Source organism: Pogona vitticeps, chromosome 2 (assembly GCF_051106095.1).
Source record: "Pogona vitticeps strain Pit_001003342236 chromosome 2, PviZW2.1, whole genome shotgun sequence".
In the NCBI taxonomy this organism is placed as follows: Eukaryota; Metazoa; Chordata; class Lepidosauria; order Squamata; family Agamidae; genus Pogona; species Pogona vitticeps.
In genome coordinates this window covers 304,488,292-304,507,155 of record NC_135784.1, presented here as the reverse complement: position 1 = coordinate 304,507,155, position 18,864 = coordinate 304,488,292, and the positions used below count along the sequence as shown (strand labels likewise).

The 18,864-nt window shown below is 44.3% G+C and overlaps 1 long non-coding RNA gene across 1 annotated transcript; it reads left to right on the top strand.

The window, feature by feature from the left end:
* The first annotated feature begins 10,304 nt into the window (after positions 1 to 10,304).
* LOC144586261 (uncharacterized) lies at positions 10,305 to 14,278 on the top strand. Its single transcript, XR_013540985.1, has 2 exons — positions 10,305 to 10,466; positions 14,088 to 14,278. It is a non-coding gene; the product is annotated as an uncharacterized LOC144586261 (long non-coding RNA).
* Positions 14,279 to 18,864: the final 4,586 nt, after the last annotated feature.

Below are 18,864 nucleotides of genomic sequence, written 5' to 3'. Positions count from 1 at the left end.
TAGATGGGCCCTTGGTCTGATCCAGCAGGACTCTTCTTATGTTCTTAAGTTCAAATCATTCTCTATAGTTTTTTTTGTTTTGTTTTTTGCAGGGGGGAGGGGAGAATTGACAACCGACTATAAATTTTGTCAGGTCAGTGTTCAATTCTGAAAGGTATGAACTGGATATACCGCATTCAGAGGGTAAATGGATAAATGATCAGACTGGAATAAGATTCACAGCCACCCCTTCTTCTCATCGCTCAATATGTCATTCTACATGAGATGCACACACAACTTGAGTGCTTACTCCTATGCCTGTTGTTAATCTTATGAATGAAGAATAGCGATGGGCACAAGTCGCTAGTTTGGTGGTGTTGGTTTCCCAGCTGAATAGCTGATCTGCAGTTGGGTGCTGCACCCGCTCCAGTGGGCACGGATTCAGTGCTGCCTCCAAGAGGGCACCACTGGAGGGGGCAGAGCGCAGAACCAGTGTTCAGCTGGGGAACGAACCCCATCAATCAGCACTTTGTGCTGATCTCTAACAAAGAAGGAGCTTGCAAATTCCATCCAGAAGATGAGATGAATATATGTATATGTATGGAAGATGAAGTGAATGTCATGCAGAAAACACGCACACATGAGAGTGGATAGAATGGATTTTCATGTGTGTGTTTGTGTTTAGTCGTTTAGTCGTGTCCGACTCTTCGTGACCCCATGGACCAGAGCACGCCAGGCCCTCCTGTCTTCTACTGCCTCCCGGAGTTGTGTCAGGTTCATGTTGGTTGCTTCGCAGACACTGTCCAGCCATCTCATCCTCGGTCGTCCCCTTCTCCTCTTGCCATCACACCTTCCTAACATCAAGGTTTTTTCCAAGGACTCTTTTCTTCTCATGAGATGGCCAAAGTACTGGAGCCTCAGCTTCAGGATCTGTCCTTCAAGTGAGCATTCAGGGTTGATTTCCTTTAGAACTCTTTCATGGATTGCTGCCTTGTCGTGGCGAAGGGGCTTGAGTAACTCAGAGAAGCTATGGGCTATGCCGTGCAGGGACACCCAAGACGGACAGGACATAGTGGAGAGTTCCGACTAAACGCAATCCACCTGGAGTAGGAAATGGCAAGCCACTCCAGTATCTTTGCCAAGAACGCCCCATGACCAGAAACAAAAGGATTTTCATGGTTTGTTTTTTTTTAAGTCTTTTAACAAGAAATCAACCCTGAGTGCTCACTGGAAGGACAGATCCTGAAGCTGAGGCTCCAATACTTTGGCCATCTCATGAGAAGAAAAGACTCCCTGGAAAAGACCCTGATGTTGGGAAAGTGTGAAGGCAAGAGGAGAAGGGGACAACAGAGGATGAGATGGATGGACCGTGTCATGGAAGCAACCAACATGAATTTGACCCAACTCTGGGAGGCAGTCGAAGACAGGAGGGCCTGGCATGCTCTGGTCCATGGGGTCACGAAGAGTCGGACACGACTAAACAACTAAACAACAACTAAACAAGAAAAAATACTTTGGGATGGATAAGGCATGGGGGTACAGCCCCCCTTCAAGATCCAGGGTAAACCTACGTCTTCTCTTGACCTCTGAAGGTTGTCTGCCTTACCTTTCATAGATGGCAAATCACTTCTCTATAATTACCAGCCTCTCCTATTTATCGCTTTCCTTTTACTGATTTCATTTTCCTACCACCTGACTGATGGTTTAACTCACATAATTTAGCTCTCCGGATGATGGTGACCTCAATTACATAGTTCTATCATGGCTTCCTGTTTGCTTGTCTTGCATTTTCTGCCAAAATAAAGCAGATGGCTAGAATTATTTTTTAAAAAGGGAAGGGGTGCAGTCTGGGAGAGGTGGCACTGCAGAAAACCAATATATGTTGCCAAGGTCAGCACGCACATCAGATTGCTTTTGATGGGATACCGGCACTCAAACTAGAAAAGGAGGAAATGCTAAGATCCAATTCTGTCTCCACTCATCAGTTTGTACTACTGGCCCACCAGTTCATGAACAGAAGAACAGAGCACAGCAGGGACAACAACAACAACAACAACAACAACAACAACAACAACAACAACAACAACAACAACAACAACAACAACAACAACAACAACAACAACTGTCCCATGATGCTTACAATCTATATTGTGTCAGTAGGAAGGCTACCAACCACAGGGAGAAGGAAGACGTGGGAACAGGAGAACGTCAACTTTTTTGGGAGGCTTGGCAGTGTGGCTTAGGTCAAAACTTGAGAATATTGCTTTTCTGCATTACAATTCTCAGAATCCCCCAACCAGCTTGATCAATGGCAGTTGCAGCCCAAGGGACTTTTCCAACTTCTGTTTCAACTGAACTTCTCTCTCCTGCAGGATTTTTGCAGTGACGTTGCCTCCCTTCGAGCCTGTTGCTCTGTTTTTGCCATTTGCTCTCCCTTTGGGAGAAGCCCAGTGGTGCCAAAGTTATCAGCTACGGAGCAGTTGTGCTGGCCTAGCGTGGCCATGAATGGATTGCTCAATCCAGCTTCCCACGACAGTATATTTCAGTTCCCTTGGAGCAGAACTGCAGAGCTGGGATCAAGCAACGCTGGTTTTGGTGTGACCAATACCCTGATTGTTCCCAGTGGATTTTCCTCTGGCACCTTTTCACCAAATGTTTTTGCTAGTCCCCCACTCCCACCCTTTATCCAGGCAAAGTTATCCAGCGTAGCTGGCTGAAGAACATCCTAAAAACTGTGGAATTAGGAGTGGATTTTTTAAAATGCTTGATTAACTTGGATCTATATGCAGAGAAACATGGCTTTGTCGTCACGCGGACCCTGTTTGAGGATCTTTTTGCTATCATGCTGAAACAAGCTTTTGGAACTGCAACAGAAGGTGTCTATCTCCAGACTAGATCAGATGGAAAGCTCTTTAATTTCGCTCTTTAATCAATCTCGCTCTTTAATCAATTGAGAGCCAAGACCAAAGTCCAGCTGAAATCCATGCGAGACTTCCTCTTTGCCGATGATGCAGATGTTGTTGCCCATTCTGCTGAAGACCTCCAACAACTTCTGAATCATTTTAGCAAGACCTGCCAAGACTTTGGATTAACTATCAGCCTGAAGAAAACACAGGCTCACCTCCGTCTATTACCATCTCCACACAAGAACTGGAGGTTGTTCATGACTTTGTGTACCTTGGCTCAATGATCTTGGACACTCTCTACCTAGATGTCGAGCTGGATAGACACATTGGCTAAGCAGCTACCATGTTCTCTAGACTCTCAAAAAGAGTATGGCTTAACAAAAAGTTGATGGCATATACCAGGATCCAGGTATATAGAGCCTGTGTCCTGAGCACATTCCTGTACTGCAGAGAGGAAGTTGAACATGTTCCATATGCATTGTCTCTGATGCATTTTTGGTATCACCCAGCAGGACAAAGTTCCAAATAGAATAGTCCTAGAACGAGCTGGAATTTTTAGCATGTATACATTACTGAAACTGTGACATCTATGTTGCCTTGGGCATGTCGTAAGAATGGCTGATGGTTGGATTCCGAAAGATCTCCTGTATGGAGAATTAGTGCAGGGAAAGTGCCCCAGAGGGAGACCACAGCTGCGATACAAGGACATCTGCAAGCGGGATCTGAAGGCCTTAGGAATGGACCTCAACAGATGGGAAATCTTGACATCTGGGTATTCAGCCTGGAGGCAGGCAGTGCATCATGGTCTCTCCCATTTTGAAGAGACCCTTGTCCAGCAGGCCAAGGCAAAGAGGTGGTCCCAAAAGCAGCAAAATCAGGGAGCTGGACAGGGGACAGATTGTATTTGTCTTCAATGTGGAAGAGATTGTCACTCTCCAATTGGCCTTCTCAGCCACACTAGATGCTGTTCCAAGTCCTCCATACACAGCACAATACCATAGTCTCTCAAGATTGAAGGATACCTAAACTAATGTGCAAAGATGGCAGAAGTCAATTTTTCTGAAGTACAGTTTCTAGAATACCCCAGGTGGAATGACCAGTGGCTGGAGCATTCTGGGAGTTGTACTCCATGTAGTCCAAAGAAATAACTTTCCCCATTTATGTCTCGAACCAGTACCTGCTGCGAGATAGACAATCATAGAATCATGAGGTTGGAAGGGGCCTATGAGGCCATTGATTCCTAGCCTCTGCTCAGTGCAGGAATGCAAAACAAAGGATATCAGCCAGGTGGTTCTCTTAAGTTTCTCTCAAATGCCTCCAGAGTTGGAGCGCTCACCATTTCTCGAGGTCATTGGTTCCATTGCCGTAGTCCTTTAACAATTAAGACGTTTTCCTGATATTCAACTGAAATCTGGCTTCCTGTAACCTGAGCCCATTGTTGTGTGTCCAGCACTCAGGGATGATCAAGAACAGATCCTGCCACTCCTCTGTTATGACAGCCTTTCAAGTATCTGAAAGGTGCTATGATATCTCTCCCTCAGTCTTCTTTTGTCAAGGCCAAATATGACCAGTTCTTTCATTCTTTCCTTCCAGAGCTTGTTTTCAAGCCCCCTGATCATCCTTGTTGTCATCCTCTTGAACTTGCTCCAGTTTCTTGGCAACCTTCTTGAAGTGCGGTGTCCAGAACTGGACACAATACTCAAGGTAAGGCCTAACCAGTGCCGAATAGAGGGGAACGAGTACTTTTCTCCAATCCATAAATACCATGTTATTTCTTTTAAAAAAATAATCAAAAGGAGATGAAAATCACAATATAGGAAATGCTTACCTGAACAATTGCATTTGCAATTGAACAGAAATTACTTTGCAGACAACTTTCTCCTTCCAAAGGGCCAGTCCTTATGCCTGCCATGGAACGCTGGCCCGTTTTCAAATTTAAAATGTGTGCTCTCAAAAGAGCTATTTATTTTTCAGCAGGTGGCAATTTCCAGGTCTCCCCTCCCTGAAAAATACAATATTTTAGAGCTCTTTGCCTCTTGTCAGTTTTCATCCAGATTACTTTTCTGAAAAACTAAAAGACCTATGGCAGCCTTTCAAGAAGTCAGTTATTTTGAATTGGCGTCTCTTGGCTATTACATTTTCAAATGCTTCATAAATTGCTTGTTGTCATGGGATCCATTGCCACCTTGATTTTATGAATCCCTTTAAAAAAAAAAACATGAGCAACTTGACCTATCAAAACTTGCAGGTGCCCATCCAGAGCAGAGAGACCTTACTTTTCTTCACGGCTACCTGCACCATCCCCCATTGTGTAGGTCCATTTTGGGGAGCTGTAATAATATTATTTTTTCAAAGGATTACAACTCATATTTTCCAAGCTCTGTGCCAACATGGACCAGCACAGTCCACAATGTTTGTATTCTGTGCACGATGATGCCCACAACTCCAACCTCTTTCAGAGACCTATATTTTGCTCACCTTGGAGCAAGGCCTGTCCTGCAGCTTCCTTGCGTATCTTGGGCCTACTTCCTGTGATTAATGTACAATGTTGGAAGTGGCTGCAGTGCTGTCTGAGAGTTGTAATCTCATTGCCCTTTAAACCCTGTGGACAGGCATCCCGAAGAACCATAGCTCTCAGAAAACACCAGGGAAGCGTCAAGGGTGATGAACAGATAACCAGGTAGGTATGGGCACCCTGGCCTCCCTTGGTTTTGTGTATGTGATCACTTTTAGTTTGTTCACCTTAGGTTACTTCCTCCTAGCTCATTTCCACCTCCTTCATGGAAACCACTTGGTTCTTGGTTCTCCCTCTTGGCCATGATGGTGACTCCATGTTGGCCTTCAACATATTTGCACACATAGAATCGTAGAATAATGAAGTTGGAAGGAACCTAGAAGGCCATCAAGTCCAACAGGCTCAAGTCTAGTCTTCTGCTCCCTCGTTTTATCCTGAATGGATTTCTTGGAGCAATAAATGCACATTTTTCCTTTTATCTTAATATGAGCATCCAGAGGGATTACTTCTAATTCACAATCATCATTTCACCTGTCTGCTAACATAATTCCTACAGGCTAGATAGCTGCCCACCACTGATGGTGCTACAGAAATTCCATCTAGTCATTTCGTAGAGTCTACCAGCGCTACCCAGTGTGGTATAGTGGACAGAGCGGCAGACTGGTGCTCAGGAGCCCTGGCTTCGATTCTGCACTCAACTTTGGAAACTGGGGTACATTTCAAAGCCCTGTGTTGGTTAGCTGCGCTGGCAGCAAGTTTAGCTCCTTTTCCTGGGCTACAGTTGCAGAAGTGATTTTGCCACAAACTATAAGGAGAAATATACCATCTCCTCCCCTTGCATGTGAAGAATAGGGAAATGGAGTGTGCTAGCTTGGAATTCTCCACTGCTCTCATACAAGTCAAGCCATGGTTTGCTGCTGAAGACAGCAAATCTGTCACAAGCAACCCTCCAGCAACATCACTTACTATAAATACTCCAGCTATTCCACTCTAGTTGAGCGTTCTGCAGAAGTATTGACCACAACACACATTTTATTTAGAGGAATAAAAGAATGTATTCCTTTCCCACAATATCTTGATGAGTAGTTACTGATTGCCATTCAATTCCCCGCAGCTAAATCCCCCTTCCTTTGTTCAGAAGATATATCAAGAGGTCTTTGATTTATTGGTTTATTAGCTAACAAACCTCAGTCGATAAGCAGTAATTAGCCTCTGCTGTATCCGTCACCTCAACTCAAAAGGTCACATTTCATTTCATTTTCAGTAGCTTCCGTAAATCAGTGAATTGATATAGAAGCACTTCATAATCTCAAGGCACCGATGAAATTACCAGAGTGATGGTAACAAGGGATGAAAGAGAAATAGCTAATTGTTTCTTTTCTTTACATTAAAGAAAACAAGAGTTTGTACACAGAGGTATTTTGCGTTCCTCCTCATATTCCTAGCTAATTAGGTCTGTAAGAAACCATATCCATTAACCATGTAGGGTGACTAGACTAATTTTTGGTATCTTTATTGCTACTGAAAAGTATTTTGTTGTTGTTTAGTCATTAAATCCTGTCTGACTCTTCATGATCCCATAGACGAGAGCACGCCAGGCCCTCCTGTCTTCCACTGCCTACTGGAGTTTGGTCAAATTCATGTTGGTCGCTTTGGTGACTCTGTCCATCCATCCCGTCCTCTGTCGTCCCCTTCTCCTGTTGCCTTCACACTTTCCCAACATCAGGGTCTTTTCCAGGGAGTCTTCTCTTCTCATGAGATGGCCAAATTATTGGAGCCTCAGCTTCAGGTTCTATCCTTCCAGTGAGCACTCAGAGTTGATTTCCTTCAAAATGGATAGCTTTGATCTCTTTGCAGTCTAGGGGACTCTCAAGAGTCTCCTCCAGCACCACAAAATTCAAAAGCATCAATTCTTGGGTGGTTAGCCTTCTTTATGGTCCAGCTCTCGCTTCCATACATCGCTACTAGAAAAACCATAGCTTTGACTATGCGGACCTTTGTCGGCAAGGTGATGTCTCTGCTTTTTAAGATGCTGTCTAGGTTTCTCATTGCTTTCTTCCCAAGAAGCAGGTGTCTTTTAATTTCATGGTTGCTGTCACCCTCTGCAGTGATCATGGAGCCCAAGAAAGTAAAATCTGTCTCTGCCTCCATATCTTCCCCTTCTATTTCCCAGGAGGTGATGAGACCAGTGGCCATGATCTTAGTTTTTTTTTTTATGTTGAGCTTCAGACTGTTTTTTGTGCTCTCCTCTTTCACCCTCATTAAGAGGTTCTTTAATTCCTCCTCACTTTCTGCCATCAGAGTGGTATCATCTGCATATCAGAGGTTGATGATATTTCTTACAGCAATCTTAATGGGGATTCCTCCAGTCCAGCCTTCCGCATGATGTATTCTGCCTATAAGTTAAATAAGCCGGGGGACAATATACAGTCTTGTCGTACTCCTTTCCCAATTTTGAACCAATCAGTTGTTCCGTATCCAGTTCTAACTGTTGCTTCCTGTCCCACATATAGGTTTCTCAGGAGATAGACAAGGTGGTCAGGCACTCCCATTTCTTTAAGGACTTGCCATAATTTGCTGTGCTCCACAGAGTCAAAGGCTTTTGCATAGTCAATGAAGCAGATATTTTTCTGGAACTCTCTGGCTTTCTCCATAATCCAGCGCATGTTAGCAATTTGGTCTCTAGTTCCTCTGCCCCTTTGAAATCCAACTTGTATTTCTGGGAGTTCTCGGTCCACATACTGCTGAAGCCTGCCTTGTAGGATTTTGAGCATAACCTTGCTAGCATTGAAATGAGTGCAATTGCACGGTATTTATGTCTCTCTCTATATTATCTAACCAGCTGGACAGCTCAGTGAGTTAGTTATCTGCCTACAAAGCCAGGGGTTGGGACTCCCTTTCCCCACCGTGCATCCCAGAAGAGCCAGCCTCAGTAGCCTTAGGCAAGATGCACAGTCCCAGGGCTCTCCTTAGAGGAAGGGCTCTCCCTAGAGTAAACCACTTTGGAGTACAGTGGCGCCTCGACTTACGAATGTCCTGACTTATGACCATTTTGAGTTACGACCAGCTCCAGCCCCAAAATTTTGCTTCGACTTGCCGGAGCTTCCAGTTACGAACAGAAAAAGGCAGGGGAAAAAAGATGGGAAATTCAAATTCTAACCATTAGTAGGCGAAGAGGCTGTGTCTTTGTAGCTCTTTCACCCCAACGGTTAGAATGAGTGCGATCAGAGGAGGCTTCAGACTGCCTGGGAAGGTAATGTGCTGTTTTCTGCTTTTAAAAAACTGTTTTGGGTGGGTTTTGCAGGGTAGTTTTGGGCTGGGGGGGTTATGTTTCTGTGCTGTCATGAGTCTTGCGGGGTTTATTTGTTTGTTTGGTATTTTCCCCCATTTCCAATGGGTCTTGGGGGGTTTCCTTGCTTTTTGGGTTCCCCCCATTTCTGATGGGTCTTGCACACCTTGTTTGCTTTTTGCTTTGCTTTCTTTGCATTTTTGATGGGTCTTATACTCTTGCTTTCTGCTTTGCTTTTTTTTTTTTTTTGCATTTCCGATGGGTCTTGCACTCTCTGTTTGCTTTCTGCTTTGCTTTTTTTGCATTTCTGATTGGTCTTGCACGCTTCACTTGCTTCCCCCCCTTTGACCAGGAGGGATTAATTGCGTTTCCGATGGGTCTTGCAGTGATTTGGGGGGGGGGGGTTGAATTTTTTTATTGCACAGGAATGGATTAATTGCATTTCAATGCATTCCTATGGGAAATGGTGCTTCAACTTACGACCATTTCAAGTTACAACCGGAGTTCCGGAACCAATTAAGTTTATAAGCCGAGGCACCACTGTATTCTATGGAAAGGTCATCATAAGTTAGAATTGTTTCATAAGCATACAAATATAGCTGGCTGGATAGCTCAGTCAGTTGGGTACCTGGCTATGGATCCAGAGGTTCAGACTTCAATTCTTCACTGTGCCTCCGGAGAAAAGATCCTGTGTAGCCTTGGGCAGGCTGCATTGTCCCAGACGTGCCCCCAGAAGATAATGTGATCCTCTTCTAACAGATTAGGCATGAAACTATACATTGTCAACAACCCATCATTAAAGGTTAAAATCACATTGGTGGTCCAGAGATGCCAGTCTGGATAACCTCCATGTCTGAATCACTCCACTAGCAAACTAAGCCCGTCTTTCCATCCTGACCACCAATGATGAACCGTGTGTGCAAACCATGTGTGAAAAGTTCCGGCTGTGCCCATCAAATAACTTCTGGCATTCATGGATTTTGATACGTTATCTATAATGCATAGTTTGAATCTTAGCAAAAGATGACAACGTTCCTGCACTGTGAAGGAGAAGACATTTTGGGAGGTACAGCTTACTGTATCTAGAAAGCTACAAATTCCCCCTTCTGCCCAATTATTAAGGTGCAATATCCTTGACTGAATGTACATCTGGCCACGCTGTGTTAAAATCCCACTGCTTCATCCTTTCCTGACCTTTATGGTGGGCCATGGCTTGGGGAGCAGAATTGTTTCTACCTGTAGGACATCTACTGGCTCTGTTGGAAATCCTTGCATTCAGTGGTCACTCCAAGACACTCCATGGTATGTTTTAGCTACTCCCGGAAGAATCTGTACACTATGATGATAGGGGAAGAGGGTCCCCTCCCCACCACTTCAAGGCATTGCTGTTTACATTCTGGCTGTTGATGGTAGCTGAGAACACCTGCTAACAACCTCTCTCCCAGTCCTAGCGAGCCAACTGGCACCGGGCGCCTTTTTAAATTAAACCTCCTCCTTGTGACATTTAGGGGCTGCCAACATGCACACACTCTTTATTCCATGGCTCGCCCTGTGCCAGCGGTTTGAAAAAAAAGTGCTGGATGAATTGGACAGAGCCGGCAACAGATTTCTGTCAGATTCTTCCTCTGCGTGGAGGGCAGGAACAAGGAGTGGAGCGTCGCAGGTCAACCCAGGCAGCAGGTAGAAGTGGTGGGGAGGGCACCATGGAAGCGCGCCAGGAAAAACAAGAAAATGTGGGTGGCGGGGGAACCACGGAATAACATGTCTCAAGAGTCAAGTAAGTCACCACATTGAAACATTCCTTGGCATTTTTCATTCTAGTAATTGCATCATCGTCAACATTACTAATGTATAATATCATTTGTTTAGAAGTAGATTTGCATGTTTTATTTCTATGCTACCTTTCTACCAAAAAGGATTCCAAGGCAACTTACAAATGATTGAAAAAATAGGCCCCAATCTTTTTGTGGAGTGCCACTTGACAATGAGAACGATGTCATCAACACTAACGGATTACTATTAGTTAAATACTTCCTTTTTTAAATGTTAGGGCATATACACAAGGAAATGAAGTTCTGTGCACCCTGATATCCGATAAACAAGTCTTTAATCAGTGGCAATATAACACTGGTGGCGGCGTTATTTCCCTTCTGCAAGGGGAACCTACCCAACAGAATCCAGGCCATTGTAATGGAACTGCTGGACAGCCCAGTGGTTTAGGCATCTGTCTTTGGAGCCAGAGGTTGGGAGTTTGATTCCCCTGTGGTGCCTCCTTGACAGGAGCCGGACTTGATGATCCATAGGGTCCTCTCCAGCTCTGCAGTTCTAAGATGATGATGATGATGATATTGGAAAAAACAACACCTATAATGATATTTAAAAGACCACTAATGTAAAAAAAAGTTGAATACACTTGGGAAAAGAAGCCACACTGAAACAATACTGCATTAAAGTATACAGTATAAAAAGAATCATCTGCCATCAAGTCAATGTTGACTTATGGCAACCCTTTTTCAGCGTTTTCCAGGTAGAGATTATTCGGAAGTGGTTTCCCATTTCCTTCCTCTAGGGGCACCCAGGGACCGTGCAGCTGGCCCAAGGCCACCCAGGCTGGCTCTACTCACAGGAAGCACAGCGGGGCATTGAACTCCCCACCTCTGGCTCTGCAACCAGATAGCTAAAACCACTGTGTTACCCAGCCAGAAATATATTAAGTTCAATTACTACTCATTAAATCTGTCTTTTAAAAAAAGGTCTTTGCCTGTTCGGGGAAGGGAGTGGGAAGAGCGTGGGAGCCAATCTGGACTCTTTTGGGACAGAGTTCCACACCCCGAGAGCAGGCACCAAAAAGGCCCTGCCTTGTATCCTCACCAAACAGACCGAAAGAAGGGTCTCCCCCAGAGGAGCAATACCAGGAAGGCTCATGTCCTTCAGAGTTGGTGCTATCAGCAGTATTACATAGAATTTGCTGAATAGGTCCCCACGTGGAATGCTTCTTCTCAGGATTCCAGCCAGTCAGTCGCATCCTTTCTCCATCCCTACTTCCCCTCTATTTTTGCCCACCTCCCACCTCCTGCAATCTGGTAGCATCCTCAAACCAGCCAAGCATGCTGGGATCTGATGAACATTTATTTCCCAGCAATCATGCAACAGATGTGGAAATGCACTCCAACCTGAGCCCCGATCCGAGCTTGATCTTTTGGGTCCAGTTGCAGGAATTTTACTGTTTGGGGTCGGGCTGGATTGATTTCTTGGCAGACGGAAGGGTCACTGTCAAGGGAGATCACTCTTGTGAAGGTGACCCTTTCTAGTGTGGTCAGGCCTGAATTTCTGAAGCCACCTGACCACGTCTGAAAAAGTTCTTTGGCATCCAGTGGAATGCCCAAAATTCTCCATCAATGCCAACACTTTATTTGCTGTACAGACGTATATTTCTTTTTCCATGCATGCTTTCTGGACCTGGATTCCAAACTACCTCTGTTAACTAAAATGATGTTTATAGAGCATCCTACCAGCTCATAGATAAGTATAGTAGGACCCCCTTATCCGTGGGATCACTATCCACTGATTCACTTATCCACAGCCTCACAAAATATTAAAAATATTAAAAGAAAACTCACAGAGACACTTATACTTTTAACAATGAAGTTACCAGAACTGGCCATTAGAGGCAGCCAGAGATCAGGCTATATCTACCATTCCCTAAACGGCATTCCATGTTTTTCGGCATCCGTCAGGAGGCTTGAAAGGGATATGGAGTCCTACTCTACTAATTTATAGGATAGATCAGACTACGTCATGTTTTCCTCTCATCCCACCCCTAATGGCTGCTATAAATCTGCTGAAGACAAGCTCCTAAAAAAGAAATTTTAAAAGGAGTATTTGACAGCAGCAAAAGAGGGTTGAAATAAATGTTCCACACTTCTTTGTCTCATTTGATTTGTTCTCTATAAGAAAGCTATTTGGAATTAGGTCACTGTCTGTGCATTTTGTGGCTCTTCTCCATGTTAACCTTTCATGTTTTCAGACTCTGTCCTAAAGTTTTCAACATGTGAACTTTTCACTCCTTCCTCCTCAAATTGCCTTCTGCCAGATCCAGTTTTCTCAAGAAGAAGCACCTGGGATTCAGATGGGGGCGGCTGAGGCTGATTTTTCAAACCGTCATGGTGGCCTGGTCTTTCAAATGCCACTTCCAGCAAAGAGGGGAGACAAGGCTGTGCAATAAACCAGCTGTAAAAAAGCTTATAAAAAGAAGGCTGGGTTGGTTGGTTGGTTGGTTGGTTGGTTGGTTGGTTGGTTGGTTGGTTGGTTGGTTGGTTGGTTGGTTGGTTGGTTGGTTGGTTGGTTGGTTGGTTGGTTGCACTATGCTCAAAGGTTGCAGTTTTATGATGACGACGACGACGACGACGACGACGACGACGACGACGACGACAACAACAACAACAACAACAACAACAACAACAACAACAACAACAACAACGATGAAAGTAACTTTCTGAGTTCTGTGCTCAGGCCTCCTAACAGTACTGGTACCCAGTCGAACCATGAAGGCCTGAATCTGATTGCTAGTTCCCATCAGAGACACTCCATGATACCAGTAGGATTTACTTACGTGTTGACTCACAGTTTGGCCATTTATTCAATGTGTTTAACGAGGGCAAATAATCGGACCGATAATTGGATTGAGATCTCGAACGCGGAACTGCTTCTGCTCTGAGGCGAAGGCTGTAAGGTGGCCACCATTACTGCGGCTCTTGTATTATTATTTTTTTCCTGTCCTGTCCAGGATGTTGATATTTTGCTAAAAGTATATTACAGCTGGGATTTTAAACAAAAACAAAAACCCTGTATGAACAATACATCAAATCAAAGGTGGTCATCATTTTTGGCTGTGCAGAGAGAGAAAAGTTTGACAGTCACCCGTTCCTAATTGCCTGCATGTTTGTGTGTGTAAGCAGACTCTGCCACCCTCACTGCTGAAAGTGTGCTTTTTTATTGTTATTCATAGCCCCATAAATTGATAATTGGGTGAACTTGTGCCTAGGTTTTTAGACAAACAATACCCGTGTGGTTTGACTTCCGTGTTCCAGTGTCCAGTGAATATACTGTGATATATGGTGTTCCAGTGTCCATTGTACGCAATGTGTTTCTGCAGGATCAACCGGTGCAACGGAGGAGACTTCTCAAAAGAGAAAAAGCCTTAGACTTATCTTGATAGGTCAACAAAGTGAATAATTTTTTTAAAAAATTGAGGGCATAAATGGATCATTGAGGAGAGAGAGAGAGAAAATGAACTGGCAACATTGTCATTGATTCAAAGAGGAGGAAATAAACCGCTTCTGTTTAAAGTGCTTGGGACCAGTATATATTATTTATTTAATTTATTTTATGTTATTAGATTTATACTCTGCCCATCTAGACCAAAGGTCTACTCTATATATATATCACGTGATCGCAATCCAATACAACAGAGATATGGAACGTCTCGGAAGAACTGCAGAACATTTCGCTCGTGTGACCAGCGCCTGAGTATCCCATATATGTGGCGTTTGAGAAACTAAGCTAGAATAAACTAGGCTCTTATTTGTATTTGTTGCTTCAGTCTTCTATTTGACTTATTTTGAATTTTGAGAATTAATATTCTGAAACCCAGTAAGGAACACACCAGTGCAAAAGAAGTACAAAATCACACAAGACTCTCAGGGAGTGGAAAATAAACCCCAGTTACACAGCCGGCAGGAAAAACATTGCGATATAGATTGTGCGTTGTGTGACCAGAAAAAAAAAAACACAACAATATAACTGGTGGATAACTAGAGAACATTTCCCTCATGTGACCAGGGCCTAAGCAACAGAATTTTTGCCAACGGCAGGCCAGAGGAGACCCAAAGAACAACCCCAAGCTTGGAGGGATGTGGGTCCGGGAGAACTTTACTTGGCCTCATGTAGGCTTAACTAGTCCTTGCCCAATTCCACCAGTAAAGGACCGCACTGCTCCTCTTCCCATCTGGCAACTGGCTATCCCATCACACTCAGTTCAAACTCCTGTCTTCCCACCCACATGACCCTACGATGACGCCTCGCCAGGACAGAGTCAAGACTGGAAGAGCAATTTCCATGTAACATCTTGATGCTATAGATCGGCTCCTGGAATAATGCCATCGATCATCCCTTCCGAGCAACCCAGAATCTAAGCTGCTATTCTTAGAGGCTCATTACTGTATTCCCCCGTGTTCGGGTCAGGAAGGCCCAGGTTGAGCTGAAAAGACTCCAGCACAGTTTCCCTTTCAAGGTACTTAGAATTTATTGTGTGATGGTTATCTTTCTGCTTTAGGGAACAAACATCCTTCATATAAATTAGGGCCTCGTGTTCCAGAGAGGAAATGGTTGATGTCGTAACCACTGGTACATATAAAGGAGGCACTTCTAAAAATAGCCAAAGGTATATCCCTATCTGGAGAAGCTGGGAAGGAGAATGTCCTGGGAGAAAACAAGGGGATAGGCGAGTGCCTATGGCCGAGCTCAAGCAGGGCATTTTCAGAATGCCTCAGTTGAATCCTAGAAAGCCCATTGAATCAAAACACCAGAGACGTTTACACTGTCTGCCCCTGTACCGTTCTTTTGCTTCTGGAGGGCTATTTCTCAAGTCGCTGTACAAACACCCTAAACTTTGCAAAGCTCTGACATTTCAAATCAATCAACCACAAAAGCCCAGCAACAACAAGACTACCTCAGCACAAATTGGGCATCAGGGTGGGAGTCACATATGGGAAACAAAGCCCCCCCCAAAAAAAACTGTTTCTAAGTCAAACATGTCAGCCACCAAATCCCAAGGCAACTCTGTCTCCAAACTTGTACATCCAGAGCTCACGAAAAGATCGCTGCATAGGCACAAATTTCATTAGGGCAGCCAAAGCTGTGCTTGAATCCAAATCCATTATGGCTTGGGGTGTGTGTGTGTGTGGAAATGTCCTATTTTCACCCTCATCCTGGCACAGAAACTTCATACCTGGGCTAGAGGCCCGTTGGATGTGGGATGGCTTCTCTCTCATCCCACCTCTTTTCCGGCTCTTCTGCCCCGAGATCATAACCTGTTCTAACGGCACCCCCCTTTGGTGGCAAATCTCCAAGAATCAATCAGCAGAAGAAAGTTCTGCTTCCACAAGGTCATTTCTATCAGGATAAGGGAGTTTCTGCTGGCAGAGGACGCTTCTGCCTATTTCGAATTCATCATCGTTGTTGCTGCTGCTGTTACCGTTAAGCCAATTCTGAGTTATAGCGGGTAGAGAGCACTCAGAAGTGGTTTCCCATTCCCTTCCTCTAGGGGGAGCCCTGGGACTGTGCAGCTGGCCCAAGGCTCCACAGGCTGGCTCTTCCAGGATGCAAAGCGGGGAATCAAACTCCCAACCCCCCAGCTCTACAGTCAGACATCTAAACCACTGAGCTATCCAGCCAGCCTATGCCCACTATAGCGAATTAGAACTGCATTGTTAAGCTGGAGATTTTCTGTGTGCCGTGGATATTTTCTACTACTGAGTTTCAGCCCCTCTGCAACACATGCGCGCACTTCTGAAGCCAGTGTCCCCTAAGCCTGCTTTCTTGTCTCTCCTACCCCGCCTGGCCATTTCGTTTTAATAGAGAAATCACTTTAGCAGGAAGGAAATCGCTGTGGGACAATTTGTTTGCTTGCCACATGTATATTAGCTATAAAGTAGCCAATAGCACATTACACATTAGAAGGGGCTTCAGAGAAATATAATGCCACTGATTATCCCTAAAGGGGTTTTAAGATGATGAGACACCAAGCCAATTAAATTTATTCGCCTTATACAAAATTGGTTGAATCATGTTCAGGTTTACAATATTTGCATTTGGAGACTTTGCAACAGCTGTGTAATAGTGGAGATTTATTGGTGGGGAAGTGTGTGTGTGTGTGTGCACGCGCGCACGCGCATGCGCATGCGTGTGTATGTGTGTTGTTTTTTTTACATTACATGGACAGATACCTCTAGTAATTCAGTTTCCCTTTTTATAGGCAAAAAAGAAACACTCTAATACTTGCCATTTTAATATTCTAAACATTCAGGAAAAAATGATGTCCTCAAAATAGTGCAAGATTATTCCGGTTAATATTCTCATTATTTTAGATCATGGGGCAAATCGTCACAGCTAGCTAATATGGAGCCCCCTCCACTTTTTTTGGTTCCTGGGTCCCTTTCACGTTCCTCACTGAAAAAAAAATCTGGCAGATGAACTATAGGTTCTGCACCAGCCTGTGTGAAATCCCGAATTATTAACCAAATCAGCCTCATGCAAACCAATCTGTGACATATCCAGATTCAAATGGAATGGCCAAATTTAGTTCTGGAATGGAGTGAATCCACTGTAGAAAACAGTTTGTGTTCTGAATACACATCAGATTGGATGTGGCACAAATTGCTTCAATCAACTAGGTTTTGATTTTAAAAACAAACCATAAAGAGACTCTACTATGCAATTAAAAAACCTCTTAATGAGGGTGAAAGAGGAGAGTGCAAAAATGGTCTGAAGCTCAACATCAAAAAAACTAAGATCATGGCCACTGGTCCCATCACCTCCTGGCAAATAGAAAGGGAAGATAAGGAGGCAGTGACAGATTTTACCTTCTTGGGCTCCATGATTAGTGCAGATGGTGGCAGCAGCCACGAAATTAAAAGACGCCTGCTTCTTGGGAGGAATGCGATGACAAAACTAGACAGCATCTTAAAAAGCAGAGACATCACCTTGCCGACAAAGGTCCGCATAGTCAAAGCTATGGTTTTTCCAGGAGCGATGTATGGAAGTGAGAGCTGGACCATAAAGAAGGCTGGCCACCAAAGAATTGATGCTTTTGAATTGTGGTGTCACCTGGACTGCAAGGAGAGCAAACCTATCCATTTTGAAGGAAATCAACCCTCAGTACTCACTGGAAGGACAGCTCCTGAAGCTGAGGCTCCAATCCTTTGGCCATCTCACGAGAAGAGAAGACTCCCTGGAAAAGACCCTGATGTTGGGAAAGTGTGAAGGCAAAAGGAGAAGGGGATGGCAGAGGATGAGATGGTTGGACAGTGTCATCGAAGTAACCAACATGAATTTGACCCAGCTCCGGGAAGCAGTGGAAGACAGGAGGGCCTGGTGTGCTCTGGTCCATGGGGTCACAAAGAGTTGTTGGCAATGAAACTGAGAGGAAACACAGAGCAGACTCATATGGGGAGATAGATTCTTCCAGATAGCCTCAACACAAGCTGTATAAGGCTTTCTTAGCAATGGCCAGCAGTTGGAACTGGGTCCGGAAACGAACTCGTAGCCAGTGCAATTGTCATTTCCTTTGGCTTCAGACAGTAAGAGATTCAAAGCAAGAGATTCAATTTACAAGGACCAAGATTTCAGATAAGAACAAGGAACAGCCTCTTTGCTTGTTCATTGGTAGAACAAGCTACCTCAGAAGGTGGTACTTTTGTGCTTAAAACAGTCCTTGGATGGCCATATGTGAGGGATGCCTTATCTGTAGACTTCCTGCATGACCAGGGGGTTGGACTCAATAGCCCTTCAATTCCTTTCCAACTCAACAATTCTAGGGTCCTAGAATTGCTGATACAAGAACCTACACAATTGGTCATTCAGAGTTAGCGTTACTGCCCTTTAAGAAACGTGCAACCGAGAGCAAGAACACTACCAGCAATGGCCCCATCTAATTGTCAAGTCATAATCAAACTTCCATGGGGGCAATCCGGCACCTCAAAGACCATTAAGTGGTCTTTTTGCTTTAAACCTTGTTGGATTATTTTATTGATGGCTCCTCAAGGGGATTCCACAGCCCAGCATTTACAGCTCCTCATCAATTTACCATCTGCAGCTCCACCTTTAACAACTTGACATAATACATTTACCGGACATTTTGTCATCACGGTATATTAGGGAGATGTTTTTGTTAAAAAGCAGCTGGCAGGCAGCCATAAACAATGCCGTTATAACGTATTGTTTATCACCGTGTTAGGACTGGGAGTCTAACCAAGACCACTAATGCACTGAGACATCTCGTAATTGTAGCTGGAAAGGCTAAAGGTTACCTTACTAACAATATGCAAATGGAGGCTTTGCTGTGCATAATGAATGATCTCGTTGGATTAAAGACAGAAATTTCCTTTCGTAGTACT